Source organism: Bos indicus, chromosome 1 (assembly GCF_029378745.1).
Source record: "Bos indicus isolate NIAB-ARS_2022 breed Sahiwal x Tharparkar chromosome 1, NIAB-ARS_B.indTharparkar_mat_pri_1.0, whole genome shotgun sequence".
Taxonomy (NCBI): domain Eukaryota; kingdom Metazoa; phylum Chordata; class Mammalia; order Artiodactyla; family Bovidae; genus Bos; species Bos indicus.
In genome coordinates, this window is record NC_091760.1 from 21,565,197 (window position 1) to 21,591,038 (window position 25,842).

A 25,842-nucleotide genomic window follows, 5' to 3' on the forward strand; every position below is an offset into this window, starting at 1 on the left:
TTTAAATTAAAAGGGTGATGTAGCTATACTTTTATAAGAATAGAGCAAAAAATTACAGAGTTTTCAGAGAGCTTACATTTTCAACTTTTGCAGTAAAAATCAAAACAATAAGATCTAAGCTGAGGAATCATGAGCAGGCCTATGTACTTTATTCAAAAAATAGAGAAGTAAAATAAATGTAAAGAAGTTAAAAGTGACTTCCTTCCTGTATTGCTGCCAAATGATTTGTTTCTTTAGATTTTTTTTAACTTTAAACTTATTTGCATTTTAAATATGTTTGCATATATTTATTTGATAAAAATTTATTTTAAAAGAAATATTTTTAAATTTATTTTTAATTGAAGGATAATCACTTTGCAGAATGTTGTTATTTTATGTCAGACCTCAATATGAATCACCCATGAAGTGAAGTGAAGTGAAATCGCTTAGTTGTGTGCGACTCTTTGCGACCCTGTGTGCTGTAGCCTACCAGACTCTTCCATCCATGGGATTCTCCAGGCAAGAGTACTGGAGTGGGTTGCCATAGATATACATAAATCCCCACCCTTTTGAACCTCCCTCCCATCTTCTTCCCCATTGCACCTCTCTAGGTTGATACAGAGCCCCTGTTTGGGTTTCCTGAGACACACAGGAAATTCCCATTGGTTATCTATTTAACATATGTTAATGTAAGTTTCCAAGTTACTCTCTCCATAAATCTCACCTCTGCCCTTTGTTTAGAATTATAACGAGTCAAATCAAATAGGCACATGTTCTGTATTCTCTTTAATATATTTCAACAAAAGTAATTATATTACTAATATAACTTTATTAAAGGAATGAATTTATGAATGTATGCTGTAGTAAAACATTCTGCTCTTTATAAAGAAATGAAATATTAGAAACAAAGGAATGTTTCTAAACTATTAATTTGATGGTAAATATAGTTCTTGAAGGAATCTGTAGAGCAAACTTGATAAAGAAAATAGTTTATTTTTACAAAGGGAATATGCATTTCTAAAATTATTTGTATTATTTTTACCTGATTTCCAGAATATTTTTTTCAAAAGAAGCACTGGTTAAGTATTGATATTCATTCTTATCTTCATATCATCACAGGCAGTTTAAATAAAACTGCTGGAGAGAAGAAATGTCAACTTGTAAATTAACACCCATTCAAAAACTTCCTATAGGTGTACCTATGCCAATTTTATAAACTGTTAATAATGTCTTATTTCTCTTCCTTAGTTTATCTTCATCTTCCTTAACTCTAAAACAAATTTAATGCAAAATTATATCTTTCAGAGTATAATGGCCCTTTAAAACTGATATTCTCACCAAACACACTGAGAGCAAAGTACAAAGAGTTTACAAAACAGGATGTGATTCCCCATTATTATTTCTGGAGAGCATCCTAGTCTGATGTTTTTACTTCTGCCATTCTTAGAGAAAGTACATTATCCACAACAGGTCAGTCCAAGTCCTACTTATTTCCTCAGGAATAAGGGTCAGACAACATGCAGGATCCTTGGGAATGTAGCCCAAAATTACCAAAAAGGCCATCTCTGTAAGACATCAGGAAGCACAACTGTTTCCACTGACACGAACATGATGAAAACAAAATGCTCTAGAACTATGTGCTTTGTGAACCATAGTTTGTAAAAATATCACACATGCTGTGTTTTGACCACCCAAGAGAAATCAAAGTCACTCTGCAAGCATCTCAGATCTACTGATGTTTATGATTCTAAAATCAGGAGCAGGTTCCTGGGACTCAGTCAGTCACTGCCAGGGCAATGTTAGAAAAAAGCTTTAAAATGCCCTCTTTGTTCCTGACCTGCTATGGGAATTCATGGCATGTAACATCAAAGGAGAAAATTCAGGTCACCTCTGTTGGATGTAGTTATGTGGGCGTGTGAATTAAAAACATGCAACAGGGAACCCGACAGATTCCTGTTTCAATCTGGTCTCTTCTTTGACTCGTCTCAAGGCAATCCTTATCAATAATTAAAGGAGAAGCCTCAGACCATTATAGGGATGTGCTGGTTCTACAAAAAGTGATTTAGGATAGTCAAATCCTCCAACACTTTCAGGAAATGACCAGTAAAGAAGCAGCACAAAATCTTGGTAGCTCAAAGGGAAAAAAGAATGTCTGAAAATTTCTATTTCACCGTGAAATAGATGAGAAGTCAAGCTGTTCATGCACAGCTGGAGAATATGTAGAAGTAAGCTCTAACACTCCTAGTTTAGCTTCTCCAGAAGTTACAGGTTTTGATGCTATTAGGATGTAGCTTGATAGGATGGTGTTCCATAGGGTGCAAAGTGATCAATCATCTAGCAGCTAAGATCACTGGGTCCCATCAAGTGATCAGACCCTCAAGGGAATGGATTGCTTGTGTCTAAGAATTCAAAGTTTATATCATACAAATAATAAAAGAGCACAGATATCAAACACAGTAACATGCACTAATCAAAACCAGTGGTCAATGATAGATGCAAGCTAAGAAAAAATAAATAAAATTTTGTTATTTGAACAAAGCTTTCATTTTCATCATTCTAAGGGACTTCTAAAATTTAACTTTCAATTTCCCACTCACTCTAATTGCTCTGTCACCTGCTTTGTCCATCTAACAAAAATCCTGCTCCTCTTTGAAGGCTCCTCTCAAATTGTACCTCCTTGGAAACAATTACCCTGACTACCCTAGATCTTGGCCGTCTCTACTGAACTCATCTACACCTCTCTCACCAGTTATATCTTAGGATGTTTTAAGTGTATCTCAGTTTGTTTAAGCCAATGTCTAATCTCCCCTGTCATAGTGCAAATCCCACTAGACCAAGAACCAAGCCTATTTTCTGTTTTAATTTCCTGCAGCTCACACCTTCATCCTACATAATTAATATGAAATGGTTGACAAAAAAAACCTATATAAAATTTTTCATTTAGCCTAAGTAGTATAGTATGACTTCTGTTTGTCTTAGAATACATGTTGCAAGGAAGAAATTTATGCTGATCTGTGAAGAAATAATATCCAATCACCTAAAGCTTCTTTTTTAGTTATTAATTAACTTGGCTTAGACTAAATGATAAACAATAGATGGGTAATATTTACTGAGCAGTTTCTGAGTTGCTTGTCAGTCATTCACAGGTCACCTCAATATGTATGAGTTCAGTAAAAACGTTTTTGTAATTTGCTCTCTCTACCCAAGAACACGCTGGGCCTGGAAAATATCTTCAGACATATTATTTAATTTAAATTAAAAAAAATGAATTGTCTTTTTAAGATACCAAATCCAAGGCAAAGTATTAAACACTGACTTTCCTAAGCACATATAAATTCACACCTAAGTTTAGTTCAAAGTTAGATATGCCTTTTTTAGGTACTTTTTTTTTTTTTTTAAGGAACAGGACTGGGAAAGGTCAGTTTTCATTCCAATCCCCAAAACAGGCAATGCCAAAGAATGCTCAAACTACCACACCATTGCACTCATCTCACACGCTAGCAAAGTAATGCTCAAAATTTTCCAAGTCAGGCTTCAAAATATAGTACGTGAACCGCGAACTTCCAGATGTTCAAGCTGGATTTAGAAAAGGCAAAGGAACCAGACATCAAATTGCTGACATCCGTTGGATCATCAAAAAAAGCAAAAGAGTTCCAGAAAAACATCTACTTCTGCTTTATAGACTATGCCAAAGCCTTTGACTGTGTGGATCACAATAAACTGTGGAAAATTCTTCAAGAGATGGGAATACCAGACCATCTGATCTGCTTCCTTAGAAATCTGTATGCAGGTCAAGAAGCAATAGTTAGAACTGGACATGGAACAAACTGGCCCCAAATCGACAAAGGAGTACATCAAGGCTGTATATTGTCACGCTGCTTATTTAACTTATATGCAGAGTACATCATGAGAAAAGCTGCATTGGATGAAGCAGAAGCTGGAATCAAGATTTCTGGCAGAAATATCAATAACCTCATATATGCAGATGACACCACGCTTATGGCAGAACGCAAAGAAGAACTAAAGAGCCTCTTGATAAAAGTGAAAGAGGAGACTGAAAAAGTTGGCTTAAAGCTCAACATTCAGAAAACTAAGATCATGGCATCCGGTCCCATCACTTCATGGCAAATAGATGGGGAAACAATGGAAACAGTGACAGACTTTATTTAGGGGGGGGCTCTAAAATCACTGCAGATGGTGACTGCAGCCATGAAATTAAAAGATGCCTGCTCTTTGGAAGAAAAGTTATGACCAACCTAGAGAGCATATTAAAAAGCAGAGACATTACTTTGCCAACAAAGGTCCATGTAGTCAAAGCTATGTTTTTTTCAGTAGTCATGTATGGATGTGAAAGTTGGACTATAAAGAAAGCTGAGTGCCAAAGAAGTGATGCTTTTGAACTGTGGTGTTGGAGAAGACTCTTGAGAGTTCCTTGGACAGCAAGGAGATCCAACCAGTCCATCCTAAAGGAAACCAGTCCTGAATATTCATTAGACGGACTCATGCTGAAGCTGAAACTCCAATACTTTTGCCACCTGATGTGAAGAACTGACTCATTGGAAAACAGCCTGATGTTGGGAAAGATTGAAGGTGGAAGGAGAAGGGGACAATAGAGGATGAGATGGTTTGATAGCATGACCTACTCAATGGACATGAATTTGAGTAGGCTCCAGGAGTTGGTGATGGACAGGGAAGCCTGCCATTCTGCAGTCCATGGGATCGCAAAGGGTCAGACACGACTGAGCAACTGAACTGAACTGAACTGATGTTTAAATGCTATTCTCTCAAATCATCACACCCTCTCCTTCTTCTACTGAATCCAAAGTCTGTTCTTTATGTCTGTTATCTCCTCTCCAGTTCTGCATGTAGGATCATTGGTACCATCTTTTTAGATTCCATTCATATTTGTTAATAAACAATATTTGTCTGTCTCTTTCTGACTTACTTCACTCTGTATAATAGGCTCTTGGTTCAACCACCTCAATAGAATTGACTCAAATACATTCCTTTTTAGTTTTTAAAATTTATTTATTTTTTAATTGAAGGATAATTGCTTTACAGATTTTTGTTGTTTTCTGTCAAACATCAAGAATCAGCCATAGGTATACATATATACCCTCCCTCTTAAAAAAGCCTTTTTAAAGTACTTTTTCAAAGATGTTTTGTGTCCTCAATGAAGATTCAACGATCTGAGAAAAGTAGGTCTGAAGAGAACACAAAGCTGTATAAACTAACAAATATTATCTGCCATGCACAGACTCAGTCAGTTCAGTTCACTTCAGTCACTCAGTTGTGCCTGACTCTTTGCGACCGCATGAATCGCAGCACGCCAGGTCTCCCTGTCCATCACCAACTCCCGGAGTTCACTCAGACTCACATCCATAGAGTCAGTGATGCCATCCAGCCATCTCATCCTCTGTCGTCCCCTTCTCCTCCTGCCCCAAATCCCTCCCAGCATCAGAGTCTTTTCCAATGAGTCAACTCTTCACATGAGGTGGCCAAAGTACTGGAGTTTCAGCTTTAGCATCATTCCTTCCAAAGAAATCCCAGGGCTGATCTCCTTCAGAATGACTGGTTGGATCTCCGTGCAGTCCAAGGGACTCTCAAGAGTCTTCTCCAACACCACAGTTCAAAAGCATAATTCTTCGGTGCTCAGAAATTAAACTCAAGAAACATGAGAAACTTTTATACGTTTATGACCAACTTGGAGATGCTAAGCCAGATTTTTTGAAAGAGCCTTCATTATTCATATGAGTTATTTTTTGCTTACAGGGAAAAATATACCATTTCCAATTATAAATTTATACATTTAAAATGAGTAGCATAAGAAAAACACTGTAAAACACAACTGAGTTATACAAGGACTTAAATGCAGATTTGAGGCCCATTATGTGGTCAGCTATGTGACAGCTACCTAGCAGATAAAAATTCTCATTATACAGTCCTTGCTGTCAGAAAGATGGGAAAATGAAATAGTCACACATATAGGGAAAGACATCTGAATGCAGGAACAGATTTTGATGCAAAAGAGCAAAAGATTTAAATGTTTGCTATGTTGCTTTTTACCAGAGGGAATTTGGGAATGTTACTTAAATTCACTTTGCCCAGTTTCTTCACTTGTACAAGAGACAAAATTGCTCCTCATTCCCTGAGTGCTATGTGAATTAAATGAGACATATAATATAGGACACCTAGCAGAATCTGTGGAAAAACATGGTCATCCAACAAGTGCATGCTCCCTCTCTGCTTTACCCAAAGATGTATTAGTGTAAGACAGCAGAGACACAATCTTATTGGAAAGAAAAAGACAGCCACATCCACACAAGGTTTTATAGAGAAGGAAGGAATTTAAGAGAGCTTTAGGACAGGAGAAAAACTGAAGCAACAGAAAAGGTGTTTAGAGAGAGTAAAATGTGTTTACAGAGAAGTAAAAATATAAGTATAGATGAAAATTCCCACATATGGATGAAAACACACAAAGGTGGAAAGATAGATCTCAGTGGAAGAAGGACTTATGTGGAAAAAATAATTACATATAAAATAAGTAAAAAATGTAAGTTGAAAGACAGACCATGAATTCCAAGTGGAAGAATGGGATATCTTAGAAAGCCAGTGAAACCTCCTGAGCATGGCAAACAGAACTTATTTTCCTAGACATAATTGCTAATGTTGTTATCAAACTAAATTATTAATACTCTTAACTTTGAAGCCTTTCCTTTTGGAAATGTACATTTCTTTCGATTACTGCAAATAAAAATTACCTTTCATTCGAGTTTAAATTGAGTTTTTATGTAAGAGAAATTTTCCTAAAGAGCATTACTATATTTATTTTGCTCAAATAAATTATATTGTACCTTTAAGAAATGGCCAACAAGGCAAGAAAAACCCTCTCAAGTAATTACTTGTAAGTATTCAGAATGAGGACCAGGCAAGAAGCAGAAATGCACATAAGTCTAATACTGCATAAAATGACCATGTTTTGGGAAGCAGAGCAGATCACTAACTAAAAACACTATAATGGATTTTTAATGGCCCTCTGTGGAATTCTTCAGATACAATAAAAACCCTTTGTAATGAAAATAAATTGCATATATTATACTTATTATCCAGTAAGACCTGATTTTATTTACCTGCAACATCTTTCCAGAGGAAAGGTAACGCAGTCTAAAAAGGTCCTACCAAACAAGCTGTTTTATTCAGCTTGTTCCTCCTTTCACAATCTCATCCTATTTAAGGTAATGAGGTTTTCCTGGTTTTGGTATGTTACCTATTATCCAGGCTTCCCCCTTTGGTCAGTGTTAGGGCTGCCCAGGTGGCGCTAGTGGTAAAGAGTGAAGTGAAGTGAAAGTCGCTCAGTCGTGTCAGACTCTTTGTGACCCTATGGACTATACAGTCCATGAAATTCTCCAGACCAGAATACTGGAGTGGGTAGCCTTTCCCTTCTCCAGGGGATCTTCCCAACCCAGTGCTCGAACTCAGGTCTCCCGCATTGCAGGCAGTTTCTTTTACCAGCTGAGCCACAGAGGAAGCCCAAGAATACTGGAGTGGGTAGCCTATCCCTTCTCCAGGGGATCTTCCTGACCTAGGAATCAACCTGGGGTCTCCTGCATTGCAGGCAGATTCTTTACCAGCTGAGATATGAAGGAAGCCCAAGTGGTAAAGAACCGCCTGCCAATGCAGGAGACACGGGAGATGTGGGTTTGATCCATGGGTTGAGAAGATCTCCTGGAGGAGGTCATGGTAACCCACTTCAGTATTCTTGCCTGGAGAATCCTGTGGACAGAGGAGCCTAGCGGGCTACAGTCCATGGGTCACAAAGAGTTGGACACGACTGAAGTGACTTGACAGACACACATGCACACTGTTATCGTCAATAGCTCATATATAGTCTCACAGCTCTGTTTCAAATGATTTAAGTGTCCTGAAAGAGACAGAAAAGAAAAGGAATTTTGGTATTCAGAGAAATATGAGACCAAAGTGCCTTGGGTCTACCCGTTTATTTTTGAAAGCTCAGATTAACAAAACACTTTCACTGGCCAAAATTAAAGAGTATTAAAAGTTCAGTTCAGATGTATTAATAATGCTAATCTATCTTCTTGCATTTATTCAAGATGTTCTAGAGTGCTTAGTTTTATCAAAAAAGGTGGAAAGGGTGGAGGAAACAAACTACTTCTATAAAATGATGAAAAGAATGGCTTAATATCTCATTATTTTATATAATATTAATATTACTCATATTATTTCAAATCCAATTAACCTTGGCACCTCAACAAAATCAATAATAAACCTATCGCAAAACTGTTTTGCTTTTGTCTTACTCTTACTTTGATTTTGAAATCCTGGATCATTCTTAAATTTAGCCTTGTGTCAAAAAAAACTTACATTTTGCAGTGACATCCCTTCTAAAGCACTTTTTAGATTTAATTCATGCCTAATGCTACTTCAGCAGCATTAATAAAAAGGACATTTTTTTTTTTCAAATTGGGGAGTGTGCTGAGATAATGAAATGACCTGATAGTCCTTAAACTGTTAAGCATAAAAGAGGCAACTTTGGGAAAAAAAAAAAATCCTTGAATGAATGCATGGGCAGAAAGCAGACAGAGAAAGAAAAGTTCCTGTTTTAAGAATAGAAAAGCACAAGAAAGAAAAAAAGAATAAAAATGGCGATTGGTTAGAACAAGAAGTGTTTTAATTTGAGGTGATTTGAATGTGTTCTTAGGTTCAGGGATTGATTCCTATTGAAATACAGGAGGTACTGGCTAAGAGAAGAATGTGTCTTCTCCGTGGGAGAGATTGAAAAGGACTCAAGGGTGTTCCAAAAAGGAAAGACCACCACTCATTGGTTCAGAAGGAAGGCATCATAGGAGATGAACACACATTATACCTACTTCCTCGACTGTATGATGACAACACTGATATCAACAGCAATTTATGAACCTCTTATTATATGTCAAGTCATAGTTTGTATCAAGTATTTTAGTCCTCTAAACAACCCTACAAAAGAAGGTAACATTATCCCCCAAAACCTAGCTACAGAGAGTTTAAGTATCTTGGTCAAGTCTCACTAGCCAGAGGCAAACCCAAGGTCTGAACCAGATGTTTGTCACTGCTTGCTGGCTTTCCATATTATTATCTTTACTCGTTACAAAATTAGCAATAGTTATGTCCCTTAAGGGTGTGTGTTAGGGTATGAACAGCACTTGGGTGCATACAGTATATTCGTGAGTCTAAGAAAACGGGAGGTAGGTGTGGCTGAAGTGATGGAAGACATGTCAGAATCTCCAGAAAGTTGAAAGGGGATGTATCATTGGAAAAGACCTACTCAGTATGTTCAATTTTGTAGTTTAAACATCAAAATTATTTATAGAAGGTAAATTACTTTAAAAGGAAAGGCATGACTTTGGTTGCTGAAGCATGGGTGAAAAAGTTGGAGAATCCCTCAAAATGTTTAATCCAGATCCTCTGGGCATGCCAGAGAACCAGAAGTCACAAAAGCAACCTGCTCATCCCGTTCCTTTCCTTACACAAACAAAATGCTAAGATTAATAGGGCAAAGTTCTAACTACTCAGGCTGGCAGTAAAAAATCTTGGCAATTTTTGCTCTAGCCTCACATCCTATAACCTATGACTTCTCATAATATATAACTCAACAATCCCAAACATCCCATAAGCTGATATGCCACCTCTGTAAGGAAATGTGCTTTAGAAATCTTATTTGTGGATTATGACTCAGCTCAAAAGGGCTTCCCAGGTGGTGCTAGTGGTAAAGAACCCGGCTGCCAATGCAGGAGACATAAGAGACTGGGGTTTGATCCCTGGCTCAAGAAGATCTCCTGGAGGAGAGCCCACTCATATTCTTGCTTGGAGAATCCCATGGACCAAGTGGCCTGGAGGGTTACAGTCCACAGGGACACAAAAGGTCAGACATAACTGAAGCAACTTAGCACACACACACTCAGCTCGAACGTCAACTCCTCTCTAAATATTACCATGATTCCTCAAGCTTTTCCTACTCCTCTGCAGAACTATACATTTATTATACATATATATTTGCCTAGTGGTTTTCCCTACTTTCTTCAGGCCAATATGTATACATACATATATTTATATTTACACATATAAATATATGTATGTATTATTGCAAATTCAGACTTGAAGAAAGTAGAGAAAACCACTAAGCCACTCAGGCATGACCTAAACCAAATCCCTTATGATTATACAGTGGAAGTGAAAAAAAAAAAAAATTCAAGAGATTAGATCTGAGAGACAGAGCGCCTGACGAACTATGGATGGAAGTTCATAACATTGAACAGAAGGCCATGATCAAAACCATCACCAAGAAAAAGAAATGTAAAAATGCAAAATGGTTTTCTGAAGAGGACTTACAAATAGCTGAGAAAAGAAGTGAAAGGAAAAGGAGAAAAGTAAAGAAATACTCATCTGAATGCAGTTTCAAAAGACAGCAAGGAGAGGTAAGAAAGCCTTCCTAAGTGAAAAATAAAGAGAAATAGAGGAAAACAATAGAATGGGAAAGACTACAGATCTCTTCAAGAAAATTAGAGAACATTTCATGCAAAGCTGTGCACAATAAAGGAAAAAATGGTAAGGACGTAACAGACAAGATATTAAGAAGGGGTGGCAAGAATACACAGAAGAACTATATAAAACAGATCTTAATGACCCAGATAACCACAATGCTGTGATCACTCACCTAGAGCCAGACATCCTGGAGTACAAGTCAAACGGGCCTTAGAAAACATCATTACAAACAAAGCTAGTGGAGGTGACAGAAATCCAGCTGAGCTATTTCAAATCCTAAAAGATGATGCTATTAAAGTGCTGTACTCAATATACCAGCAAATTTGGAAAACTCAACAGTGGCCATAGGACTGTAAAAGTCCATGTTAGCAAAATAAGGCTCAAAATGTCCAGATGTTCAAACTGGACTTAGAAAAGGCAAAGGAACCATAGATCAAATTGCCAACATCTGCTGGATCATGGAAAAAGCAAGAGAATTCCAAAACAACCATCTACTTCTGCTTTATTGACTACACCAATGTCTTTGACTGTGTGGATCACAATAAACTGTGGAAAATTCTGAAAGAGAAGGGAATACCAGACCACCTTACTTGACTCCTGAGAAATCGGTATGCAGGTCAAGAAACAACAGTTAGAACAGGACATGTAACAATGGACTGGCTCCAAATTGGCAAAGGAGTACATCAAGGTTGTATATTGTCACCCTGCTTATATAACTTCTATGCAAAGTACATTATGCGAAATGCTGGGCTGGATGAAGCCCAAGCTGGAATCAAGATTGCTGGGAGAAATATAAATAACCTCAGATATGCAGATGACACCACTCTTCTGACAGAAAGTGAAGAGGAACTAAAGACATTCTTGATGAATGTGAAAGAGGAGAGTGAAAAAGCTTGCTTAAAACTCAACATTAACAACCCACTCCAGTATTCTTGCCTGGGAAATCCAATGGACAGAGGAACCTGGTGGGCTACAGTCCACGGGGTTACAAAAGAGTCAGACATGATTTAGCGACTAAACAATAACAACAAAGATTAAGTTTTAGAAAGAAACAGAGTATTTATTTCTCAAAAAGACTGATGGAAGGTAGGGAGAGAAGAGTAGGAACAAAAGTAAAATTGAGAGGACTGTGCAATGTAATTCATGAGCTCTACTTCACTTTCACTTTTTCACTTTCCTGCATTGGAGAAGGAAATGGCAACCCACTCCAGTGTAAAAAAAAAAAACAAAAAACTCAACATTAAAAAAACTAAGATCATGGCATCCAGTCCCAATCATTTCATGGCAAATAGATGGGGAAACAATGGAAAGAGTGACAGACTTTATTTTCTTGAGTTCCAAAAGCACTGCAGATGGTGACTGCAGCCAAGAAATTAAAAGACACTTGCTTCTTGGAAGAAAACCTATGACAAAACTAGGCAGCATATTAAAAAACAGAGATATTGCTTTGCCAACAAAGGTCTGTATAGTCAAAGCTATGGTTTTTCTGGTCATTATGTATGGATGTGAGAGTTGGACCATAAGGAAAGCTGAGCACCAAATAATTTATGCTTTTGAACTGTAGTGTTGGAGAAGACTCTTGAGAGTCCCTTGGACTACAAGGAAATCAAACCAGTCAATCCTAAAGGAAATTAACCCTGAATATTCAATGGAAGGACTGATGCTGAAGCTGAAGCTGAAGCTGAAGCTCAAGTACTTTGGCCACCCAATGGGAAGAGCCAACTTATTAGAAAAGACCCTGATGCTGGGAAAGATTGAAGGCAGGAGGAGAAGGAGACAACAGAGGATGAGATTGTTGGATGCTATCACCGACTCAATGGACATGAGTTTGGGAGATGGTGAAGGACAGGGAAGCCTGGCGTCCTGCAGTCCATGGGGTTGCAAAGAGCTGGATATGCCTGAATATATATACACACACACACAGATATTTACAATATTATGGGCTTCCCTGGTGGCTCAGATGGTAAAGAACCTGCCTGCAATGTGAGAAACCTGAAGTCAATATCTGGGTTGGGAAGATCCCCTGGAGGAGGGCTTGGCAACCCACTCCAGTATTCTTGCCTGGAGAATTGCCATGGGCACAGAAGCCTGGCAGGCTACTGTACTGCCAATGGGGTTGCAAAGAATCGGACATGACTGAGTGACTAAGCACACACAATGTTATACTCTAAATATCTCCTTTAGTACATTCATTCAATCATCAAACAAATATTTGCTTAATTATTATGTACCATACTCTAAGCTCCCTAGATCAAGGACTATTTAGTATTTTGTCATTTTGTGGAGGAAGAGGATACTGGTCACAGTGGTGGTAGTATTCTCTATTGCCTACTCACTGCCCAACACATATTAACCATTAATTCAATATTTGCTGAATTAGGCAATCCATGAGAGCCTCACGGATTGAATATCACCATCAACACAAATAATCATTAAATATAACTGATATTGTGATTTCTAGGGAGAAATAACTTTATGTAGGAGAATATGCAAAATAGCAGACCTTTAAATTTGACAGGGTATTAGATATGGAATTTTTATGGTGTTAATTAGAAAGGAATTTTTAAATGTTAATGAGAAATGGCACCATTCTGATACTTTTAATTCTATCCTTCAAGTTTAAGTGGATCTTAATCTCAGGACCACTATGTTAGACTCACAGAGTCTTAAAACCCCAAGGGCAACTTGAAATCATTCAGTTCAAACCTCACATTTTACAGATGAAGGAAGTGTCTCCATAGAGATGAGAAGAGCTAGGACCGGAGTCCAGGCCTCTTCTCCCAGTGTCTCCCTCTTAGTATCCTGTCATCATATTTCTTATTTCTTCTTCTCTTATCTTTTATTCTCTAGCATATTCAATAAAATACTGATAGAAAGTCATCTGCAGAAGAATGGTCACTTGGAAGAAAGGGGAGATTTGATGGTAGATAATACATTTCCTTCTTTTTACATCCTAAGGTCACTCTTAAAATTTTCATCTTTTATAAGAAGAACATAAAACAATGCTGAAAAATTGATTTTTGACTGACAAGAACAGAGTTCTGATTAAACCTTTATTTTCATTTTTATTCCATTATTCTCCAAATTTAACAATATCCAAATATGTTAACTAGGATGTCATATATATGACACATATACACATGTTCTTTTCATTATGGGAAACAAATATTTCCACTCCTTTCATCTGGAAGATTCCCTGAAATGCCTTACTTATGGCTGATTTGATTAATCTATCCAATTCTCTATTGATACAGTGCAGACTGACCATGATTAATCTGTTTAAGCACAGGATAAGAAAGTTTAGGCAAGCAAGTCACTGTGTCCTACTAACTATGAGATCATTTGTTCTATTAGTTTTTTTTTTCCTCCTGGGTTGTTTACGTTTTGAAGTGAATTCAACGTTCTTTCCTTCAAGAAAAATACGTTAGCTTCCACCAAATAAATTTCCAGTCACTTGAAAAGAAGTTAAAGAGAAGTTCCCTCTGACTCTGAAAGATTATTACAAGCATAAAGTGTGGGGGAGGAATCTACCCTTGCTTGGCTGTGAGTCTTTGGGCCCACAGTTGGAGTACAGCTGTTACAATTGCCTTGGTCTGAGGTACATCTGAGTTTAAGTATCATTGGAATTTAGAGCTAAATATCAGCTAAACAAAGGGCAAGACCTTAGAAGGGCAAAAATCAGGATACAACAACCTGTGTAGGCGTTGCTGGCTATATATTACATCTCAATGGACCACCTTTCATCGCTTTCACTTAGAAGTTGATTCCTGATTCCAGTCATCCTGGCTCCGTCGTCTTACTGTATTTTTTAGTCTCGGTATTTACAGTACTTTTTAGTACTTGCTGAAAATAGATATACAGTTTCCTCCTTGAAACCAGCCCACTGACTGGCACCATTTCTTGACACAAATTGCTATGTCATTCCAGTTTAACTGGCAACTTGTAATTTCAAAAACAAATTCATCTGCGATTGCTTGTAAAATATCTTACTAGGTTACTTTTCTGTCTTACATCACCCAGATTTCCAGAAATCTACTCAAACTGCCTAATGAGGCAATAAATTCCTTTATTGACTGTTCAGAATGTGGAAACAAATTGGAGTGATTCACTCAGGTCTTTTCTTAACCCTCTTATTCAGCAAAACAGTTTATTTTATTGAAAGAATGGGGGGGGGGAGCTGACAATTTAGAAATAAGCTAAATAAGTCCACCCTCTTTTGGGCCTCTAGAACATAAAGGACTATTTTTTTTGGCATGAGTGTATATTACACCTTAACTGATGTTGTAAAAGAGCAATATTTCTCATCCCTGTGAAAATCATTCCCATATTTGCCTTTCACTTAATAGGAATATTTTACTTCGCTTTTGTTTTTATGAAGAGTTTTCTTGTTTTTGTTGACTTTATGGTTTTTGCTTGTTTTAAGATGCAGTGTTCCTCTGCTTGTAATTATTCACAGATACAAATTTACTTACTTGGGTGGTGATCTTAAAGGCAAATCTTGCTTATAATGCTTTATAAAAAATAGAAAATAATGCAGGAGGAAAAGAACCTGAAATTTTACATTTCTCTTCACAGTTTGCATAAGTAAATATGTGAATTATTTGTATTCTCTGAGAATATTCCAGAAAATAATGGATAAAACTATTTGGGGGATTAAAAACAATAACTACTTGCCAAAAATATATGCTTGTTATGTACATAATGGATACACATCTAAAAGCAATATGTTTGTAGTTAAAAGTGGCTTAGACTAAATGTAGCTCAGACTCCTTAATTTCTAGATATTGAAAGAAATGTAGGGAAATAAAGAGATTTAACAAATATCACTGGAAAGTTGGTAGATGGCATTATATCTCCTGAGCCCAGAGTGTTCATTCCAACGTTGCATTACTTCTGAACCTGAAAACGCCGTACAGTGCCAGCTTCTTCTCATGCACTCATTCATAACAACCAAATCTTAAGGGCAGTAGTTAGCAGTGGTGGCTAGTGGCGGGGTGGTCATCTCTACCTTAAAATATTGGGAGTCAGCTTTTTATCTTCTCCTTAAAAAGAGCAGCCTTCCTCATAGTTAAAAATAGTGTTTCATGTTCCTCTTTTCTGTTCTTTTTAATTTCAAATATTCTAAACTGCTTGCTTGAAAGTTGGAACATTACTATGAACGTGAGAATGGGAAGGAAGTGAAAATAACATTGACTGAGCAGCTATTGCATGAGAGTGTCTAGGATGCTTCATTTATAAAATCTTCCTTGAGTTCCTAGAATTCCACAAGAGGAAAGATACTAAGGAAAGAATAGAGATAGCTTACATTAGGAGACTATGGAATACACAGTTATTTGTTTATGTATTTATTCATTTATTATTTGTTAAACCATGCACACTTTGGTATTTTAATTCAAAATGTACTTCACTTATACATTAACTCCCTAATCACTGACTTAACACCAAGGTCATCTCTTAAGGAAGTCTACACTATTAGATTTTCTTAAAAAAACTACACCCATAACTGTTAGGGTTTCCCTGGTGGCTCAAACAGTAAAGAATATACCTGCAATGCAGGAGACTCGGGTTCAATCCCTGGGTGAGAAAGATCCTTTGGAGAAGGAAATGGCAACTCACTCCAGTATTCTTGCCTGGAGAATCCCATGGAGAGAGGGGCTTGGCAGACTATAGTCCATGGAGATGCAAGGAGTCGGGCACAACTGAGTGACTGTTACAGCTTTACAGTAAGTGGTAAATTCTTCAGAGACTCTTTTTTAAAGGTCTCCTTCATGGAGTTTTTCCAGAATAATTAATTTAGTTTTCACAGAAGCAATTCCTTTTTCTTTTTTTTTTTGAAGTTTCAAAAGAATGGGACATTAGATTTTACCTTCATCTTGTTAATTTTTATTCATAATTATATATGTAATTAATGTTTATCTTAGAAACATGATTGGTTAGAACTAGAAGAAACCTCAGTTTCTTAACTATGAAATTTAACCACTACATTTTACAGATAATGCCTAAGAAAATAAAGTAGTTTATTAATGGCACATAGAAATGTAGTAGAAAAACTGTTGTTTTCTCCAACGTGCAGTTTCTTACCTGTATATGTTGTGCTGTGCTTAGTCACTCAGTCGTGTCTGACTCTGTGACCCCATGGACTGTAGCCCTCCAGGCTCCTCTGTCCGTGGTAGTTCTCCAGGCAAGAATACTGGAGTGGGTTGCCATGCCCTCCTCCAAGGGATCTTCCCAACCCAGGGATTGAACCCAGGTCTCCTGCATTGTTGGTGGACTCTTTACTATCTGATCCACAAGGGAAGCCTTACCTATGTAATGGTATACTTAAATATTCTTCTCATGCACATAATTTGATTTTCAAAAATAAATACACAAATGAATTAATCTTGCTCAAGAACTTCATTGACAAAATCAAATTTCTAAGCAGCACTGATGTTACAGAAAAAAGCTCATGGATTACCGTACATGTTAACACCACCCCTTAATTACCAACACGTACTGGAAACAACTGCCACTATCACAGATCATTTGTGCTGAAAATAAAGAGCATGAACAGGAAATCATCTTTTACGCTCAGCAAAAATATTGCTACTTTCATTCTTTTCATTAACTCACTACTGTGGAAGACTTTAGAATTCCAATTAAAGGAAATTACAAATTTCTAAATTATAGCAACAATAAACTTATTCTTGAAAATAAATGAACTCATGAATTAATGATTCAGCTGGAAAAGTACAGTTTAAATGCATTTCTTACTATAATTTTCCTCAAAAAAAAAAATAGTCTTCTGGGTGAACTTTACTAATAAAGCCCTTTCAGGCACTCTGTGGACTCATTTGTACATATTAATAATTTTTTTTAAGTAATGCAGAGTTGTGAATGAACTGAAAACATGGGCCATATGAGAAGCCTCCCCAAATTCTGATAGGTATGTGCCAAATATAACTCCATATATCTTTCTCAGTTTCAGTACTTTTCAGGAATTTGTTGAGTCAGTAAAACAGACAGCTATTTAAATTTAACTTGAGAATAAAATTTTTGCACTGTAATTCTTAAAATCGCACAATGCTCTCTCCTCAAAGGATCATTTCATAGCAGCTGCATGACGGGCTAAAAACCAGAACATGTGGTTCCTTATCACAAGTTTTCACTACATAGTTTTGCAACTTTAAACAAAAAACTTCAACCTCCATCACTTTATACATAGGTGTTTGTGTGTGGATTTTGGACTTGGAAATCTCTAATTCATCTTTTATATACTCCTATTGTGAACAATTTGCTTGAGAAAATGGCATTTGTGTACCATATATCATATAGTTTACTTAATTGAATGTTGTGTATTAGTTGCTCAGTTGTGTCTGACTCTTTGTGACCCCATGGACTATAACCCACCAGGCTCCTCTGTCCATGGAATTTTCCAGGCAAGAATACTGGAGTGGGTTGCCATTCCTTTCTCTAAGGGATCTTTCTGACCCAGGGATCGAACCCAGGTCTCGTGAACTACAGGTAGATTCTTAACCATCTGAGTTACCATAGAAGCCCCTGGAAATCAATGGAGACTCACAACTGTATAGTGATCATCTTTCTAGCTTTTTGAAGGCTGGAATCAGCAGTCTGGCACAGGAAAAGCTACAAGAACACAGGAAGAAGCAGAGATGGAAGACAAACAGTATTTCAATCTCTGCTAAAGAGCAAAACACTTTTTTGCTATTAGACAGCACAAAACAATCTAGCAGCCATTTAATAATCATATTTTTGGTTTATGCTAACTCAATTTGGCTTACTTGTGAACAAAGAGCCCTAACTATGTCTGAGATACCTTAGTAATACTGTTAAAATCATTCATACAAAATTCCAAAATAAATGAAAGAACTTTCAAAATTACCAGTGTGAAATAAGTTGGCTCCAAAAGCCTGATCTCTACTTATAATAAAACTATGCTTATAAAAAATAAATCATAGGGACATAAGTTACAGCACAGTGACTATAGTTAAAAATATTGTATTGTATATTTCAAAGTTGCTGAGATAGTAAATCTTGAAAAGTCTCCATCACAAGGCAAAAAAGAAAAAATGAGTAACTATGTATGGTGACAGATGTTAACTAGAATTGTCATGTTGACCGTTTTCCAGTACACACAGATATTAAACCATTCTATTGCACCTGAGACAAATCTTAGATGTCAGTTATACTTCAGTTATTAAAAAAACCTATATTCATGAGCATATAATACAAATCAATCTCTGTCAAAAGCAAATATGTTTATATTATCTGAGTAACAAAATAAAGTTTTAAGGTATTTTTGGTATTTTATCTCACCAGACATTTTTAATAGCCTTATTCACTTTAAACACAATTCAATTCAAATTTAATTTTAATTATGTTAAAAAGGAGATTTAAATGGTACAAGTTGCCTTTTAATATCTTCTAGAATAAAGGACTTTTTACTCTTGCTCTTTGGTAAACATAAGTGTTTCACTGCCTACTTTTTAAAGCAGTGTTTAAATTAGCTTACCTACCCTTTACATCACATCTTGTGTTTTAAGAGCTCTGTGAAGCAATGAAAGAGTATAATGGAGCCATAGATCAAGGCACCTCATTCATTAACTTTTAAAATATCACCTCATTTATTTAGGCTTCCTCTGGAGTTTCTCTTTTGATAAGTAGGAACTTTATTAAACATCTATTTAAGTGAAATGAGAAAGAATGATATACTTTGCTCCAATACATATAAACACTGTATTCTAACATCTAAATTTACTTTTAGCCAGGAACATTACAGTGTAATCACTACATCTGTTTTTTGTATATATAAGGAGTAGAAGTAATACTACTGGCTTTTAAATTTACCGCACACCAAATAGCTAATATAGATTTTGGCCATGTGGGAAAACTTTGATGAGATTACACAGTCTAGGGGAACAAAAACAGTGAAATCATTGCATTAATGACCAGCCAAAATCCTTAAAGGTGAAAGCATGCTTCAAGAAGTCTGCAAGAAGAGAACCCAAGTTACTAAATGTAATTCACTAAAAGTAACAGTACATATTGTCCTGTTGTTGTTCAGTCTCTCAGTAGTATCCAACTCTTTGCAACCCCATGGACTGCAGCACACCAAATGTCCCTGTCCTTCACTATCTCCCAGAGCTTGCTCAAACTCATGTCTACTGAATCGGTGATGCCATCCAACCATCTCATCCTCTGCCGTCCCCTTCTCCTCTGCCATCTATCCTTCTCAGCATCAGGATCTTTTCCAATGAATCGGTTTTTCTCATCAGGTGGCCAAAGTACTGGAGCTTTAACTTCAGGGTCAGCATCAGTACTTCTGATGGATATTCAGATATAATTTCCTTTAGGATAGACTGGTTTGATCCCTTTGCAGTCCAATGGGCTCTCAAGTCTTCTCCAACACCACAGTTCAAAAGCATCAATTCTTCAGCTCTCAGCCTTCTTTATGGTTCAACTCTCACACCCATACATGTTCAGTTCAGTTCAGTCCAGTTGCTCAGTTGTGTCCAACTCTTTGCGACCCCATAAACTGCAGCACACCAGGCCTTCCTGTCCATCACCAACTCCGGGAGTCCACCCAAACCCATGTCCATTGAGTCAGTGATGCCATCTAACCATCTCATCCTCTGTCATCCCCTTCTCCTCCTGCCCTCAATCTTTCCCAGCATCAGGGCCTTTTCAAATGAGTCAGCTCTTTGCATCAGGTGGCCAAAGTATTGGAACTTCAGCTTCAGCATCAGTCCTTCCAATGAACACCCAGGACTGATCTCCTTTAGGATGGACTGGTTGGATCTCCTTGCAGTCCAAGGGACTCTCAGGAGTCTTCTCCAACACCACAGTTCAAAAGCATCAATTCTTTGGTGCTCAGCTTTCTTTATAGTCCAACTCTCACATCCATACATGACCACTGGAAAAACCAAAGCCTTGACTAGACAGACCTTTTTAGAAAAAGTAATGTCTCTGCTTTTTAATATACATGACTACTAGAAAAACCATAGCTTTGACTATGTGGACCTTTGTCAGCAAAGTAATGTATCTGCTTTTTAATATACTGCCTAGGTTTGTCATAGCTTTTTTTTTAAATTTTATTTAATTTTTAAACTTTACATAATTGTATTAGTTTTGCCAAATATCAAAATGAATCCACCACAGGTATACATGTGTTCCTTATTCCAAGGAGCAAGTGTCTTTTAATTTCATGGCTGCAGTAACCATCTGTAGTGATTTTGGAGCCTAAGAAAATAGTGTTTCATTGTTTCCATTATTTCCCCATCTATATGGGGAATTACATATATAATTACAATATGCAATTGTCTTGTAATTGTTATCAGTTGGAGGCTTTGACCAAAAGTCAGAAAAGTTACATCCTCCAAAGTAAAGAATAATTGTCATAGCAGGCAATCCACTGTCTTTTAAAAGTACAGTATGGAATAGATGGGCTTTGAAGGTGGCACAGGGGTAAAGAATGTGCCTACCAATGCAGGAGATGCAGGAGACAAGAGACGGGGGTTTGACCCCTGGGTTGGCAAGAACTTCTGGAGTAGGAAAGGCAACCCACTCCAGTTTCTTGCCTGGAAAATTTTATGGACTGGAACCTGGCAGGTTACAGTCTGTGGTGTCAAAAAGACTCAGACATTATTGAGTGCACACACACATACACATACATAGAAAAAGATGTTTATTAAGATTATACATTTGCAAAAGCAAATCTAAATATCAGAAGATGCCTACACTTAAATTATGTAAATTTTCCTTTGCAACTTGTGAAAAATCATGGAAGAAAATTTCATGCTTCTTTTTGACAATTAAATTGTCCCACATGGTAACTTTTGTCAAAGAGCAAAAATTCTCTGGAGTCAACTAAAATATACTTTTCGTTTTATAAGGTAAGAAATGGTATTTGAGATACCCAGATTGTTATGTTACTGCCTACATTACTACATTTCAGAAATAAAATAGGACAATTACTATACCTGGATTCTGAAAGGAGTTTAGGTCGAATTAGTAGCTATCAAAGTAGTATTAATGCTATAAAAATAGATTATACTTTGTCCAGATGAATTTCAGCAGATAATTCTACATTGATATGAAATTCTATATTACATATAGAATTATATATGTGACATACATAAGTTTATATAGTATATATAAAACTATTCACTGAGACAAGTGGTAGCAAAAGAAAGTACCCAGCATTCAATAATATAGTTCCTTCACACAACAAATACTCTGTGTCAGGGACAAAAATTATACATATTATAAACTACAAAACTTACATATAAAGATACACAATCTATGTACTAATGTCAGAGAGTGCCAGGATACAGTATAAAATTCCTTTTAAATAAAGAAAAATGTTCCTAGTCTGCTACCTCTATGAAAAGAGAAATGTGACAAAACAAGATATATATCATATTTGATGATACTTGTATTACAAAATATAGCACCCCACTCCAGTACTCTTGCCTGGAAAATCCCATGGACGGAGGAGCCTGGTAGGCTGCAGTCCATGGGGTTGCTAAGAGTTGGACACAACTGAGTGCCTTCACTTTCACTTTTCTCTTTCATGCATTGGAGGAGGAAATGGCAACCCACTCCAGTGTTCTTGCCTGGAGAATCCCAGGGACGGGGAAGCCTGGTGTGCTGCCATCTATGGGGTCGCACAGAGTCGGACACAACTGAAGCGACTTAGCAGCAGCAGCAGCAGTATTACAAAATGTTGGAAGTCTACAAAATTTAAACGGTGCTAGAAGGAATTTTCAGTTTGTTTCTTCACATAGTTTTAACCTTGAACAATTTAATCTACATTAAAAAGATAGATTTTTATTAAAATTCACTAATAAAAAAGTGAACACTCATGCTGATATTTTGGATTTTATTCTACATACTCATAGGAGATAATTTAAAAAGCCCCAGTCCAAAAATGAAGACAATAAATATTTTAAATTTTAAAGCATTTAAAATAGTTTTAATAACTTTTGTACAATAAGAAAACACTATGAAATCTTATTAAAAAGATACTGCAATAGAAACATGTGTGACCTTAAAAGGGATATGGTGTTAATCGCTCATTCCAACTCTTTGTGACCCCATGGACTATATAACCTGCCAGGCTCCTCTGTCTGTGGAATTCTCCAGGCAAGAATATTGGAGTGGGTTGCCAGTTCTTTCTCCAGGGGTTCATCCTGACTCAGGGATCAAACACAGGTCTCCTGATTTGCAGGCAGATTCTTTACCACCTGAGTCACCACAGAAACCCCCAAAATGGGATGCTTATGATAAATTTTTAATTTTATAAAGAGGCAGGTTAAAAACAAACATAAGAAATTACCTACTTTGTGTAAAATAGGGTACATACAAAGTAATAAATGACTACAAATTTGTTTATAAATCTCACCAGTGGTTTCTTGTGAGATATGGCAGTAGATTGAGTTTTATATGCATTTTGCTCAGTGACCCTGGTTCTGCTCACCACATCCCTGGTTGATGTTCTAACTACTGAACATGACCCTGAGCATTTCTCTTCCTCCAGGGACCAGAATGTTCCCTCACTTTCTTGTCTGCTATGGAAAAAGAATCAGGCTATACCAGTGGCACCCTACTCCAGTACTCTTGCCTGGAAAATCCCATGGATGGAACAGCCTGGTAGGCTGCAGTCCATGGGGTCGCTAAGAGTCGGACACGACTGAGCAACTTCACTTTCACTTTTCACTTTCATGCATTGGAGAAGGAAAGGGCAACCCACTCCAGTGTTCTTGCCTGGACAATCCCAGGGACGGGGATGCCTGGTAGGCTGCCATCTATGGGGTCGCACAGAGTCAGACACGACTGAAGCGACTTAGCAGTAGCAGCATAGGGGCTCTAGAGGGTGAACTTCAGGAAGTAGATGAGAGGTCCTTTTAAGGTTCAGAGGAAAACCTCTAGATTATTCCTCCAGAATGTACTTCCATTGCATAAATGATGGTCATCCTGGACATTTATTCACAAGCTCAAGTTTGGAAAATCGGGGATGAAAGATGGATCAACTTGAACTGGCAGTGAATGTGGACAGAATACTGGTGATGGACGAAACAGGAGACTGACCACTGAGATTTCTGGTCTCTTGTTTCTTTTCTCATCCTGGGCAGCCCAATCACCATCATTGTTCTGACATAAGATGAGACTTCAGAACTATGTATAAATTAGGCATTTGGAAAAAGGATTTCATAGCAGCAGAGACATCAGTAGCCACGTCAGCAGTGGCAACAGGGGGCAGGGAGTAGGGGGGCGGTACTTAAGCTTTTGGCTTTGAGTTCTCCCAATAAAAACGGTTTTACTCCAGCAAGCACTTGACCTCCGGTTTCCTTCCAAAGCTAACTCCAACTGTGACTCAGGAGTTAGGAAAGTCAAATAAATTAAGTAGTCATCAGGTTAATGTTTCTGACCAGAGGGCAATTAGGGAGAATTTGAAGCTAAAAAATATTATGGTGGAGAATGTCCTACAAGTTCCAAAGGTAGTCTATGAAGGACTCTTTAATAAGTACTAGACTTTCAAAAAAAATGTGATTGCATTTCCTTGAAGATTAATCACTTTTAATCTGAAAAGCTTCCAAATATTTGTTCACACTGCAGGGAAAAGTCAAATGTAAGATTCATTCAGATACTCTGAATAACTGTTTAATGAGCTTGACTACAAAAAGATGAAACTGAATTTTTCCTTAGTTACAAACTGGCTCTGAGACAAACTCTTTAAATGGAGTGAAATAAATATGATAAGTCACTTCAGTCGTGTGCGACTCTTTGAGATGCTGTGGACTGTAGCTCACCAGTCTCCTCTGTCCCTGGGATTTCCAAGGCAAAAATACTGGAGTGGGTTGCCATGTCCTCCCCCAGCGGATCTTCCCAATCCAGGGATCAAACCCACATCTCTTAAGTCTCCTGCTTTGACAGGCAACTTCTTTACCTCTAGTGCCACCTGGGAAGCCTAAGGTAAATAACAGAGAGCATTTATTTGGTATGTAAAGATTGGAATATTGCCAGGAGAAATATCAATAACCTCAGATATGCAGATAACACCACCCTTATGGCAGAAAGCAAAGAAGAACTAAAGAGCCACTTGATGAAAGTGAAAGAGGAGAGTGAAAAAGTTGGCTTATAGCTTAATATTCACAAAACAAAGACATGGCATTTGGTCCCATCACTTCATGGCAAATAGATGGGGAAACAGTGGAAACAGTGGCAGACTTTATTTTGGGGGACTCCAAAATCATTGAGGATGGAGACTGCAGCCATAAAATTAAAAGACACTTACTCCTTTGAAGAAAAGTTATGACCAATCTAGATAGCATATTAAAAGGCAGAGACATTACTTTGCAAACAAAGGTCTGTCTAGTCAAGGCTATGGTTTTTTCAGTAGCCATGTATGCATGTGAGAGTTGGACTATAAAGAAAGCTGAGTGCAGAAGAATTGATGCTTTTGAACTGTGGTGTTGGAGAAGACTCTTGAGAGTCCCTTGGACTGCAAGGAGATCCAACCAGTCCATCCTAGGGGAAATCAGTACTGAATATTCGTTGGGAGGATTGATGCTGAAGCTGAAACTCCAATACTTTGGCCACCTGATGCAAAGAGCTGACTCATCTGAAAAGGCCCTGATGCTGGGAAAGATTGAGGGCAGGAGGACAAGGGGACGACAGAGGATGAGATGGTTGGATGGCATCACCGACTTGATTGGCATGAGTTTGAGTAAACTCCAGGAGCTGGTGGTGGACAGGGAGGCCTGGCATGCTGCAGTCCATGGGATTGCAAAGAGTTGGACACAACTGAGTGACTGAACTGAACTGAAAGATTAGAATGTAGTTGACATCATGACATTGTTCTCAAACCCATGCATATCAGAATTACCTAAAGAGCTTGTTAAAAAAATAAAACACTGATGACTGAGTCCCACCCCCAGATCTTCTGTTTCAGCAAATTTGAAGTGAGTCTCAAAATTCACTTTTCCATAAGTTTCCAGGTGATGATGCCCTGGGGACCACATATTGAGAACCATTGCTTTGCAATGGTATTATCCTGTGGTCTCCATAGATATGATCTTAGACGATTTTACATCTCTGTTAATTTTGATGTCTTTATTTTATTATCTCCTAAAGCTATATTTTCCACAGTTTATTGTGATCCACACAGTCAAAGGCTTTGGCATAGTCAACAAAGCAGAAACAAATGTTTTTCTGAAACTCTCTTGCTTTTTCAATGATCCAGTGGATGTTGGCAATTTGATCTCTGGTCCCAATGCATTTTCTAAAACAAGCTTGAACATCTGGAAGTTCATGGTTCATGTA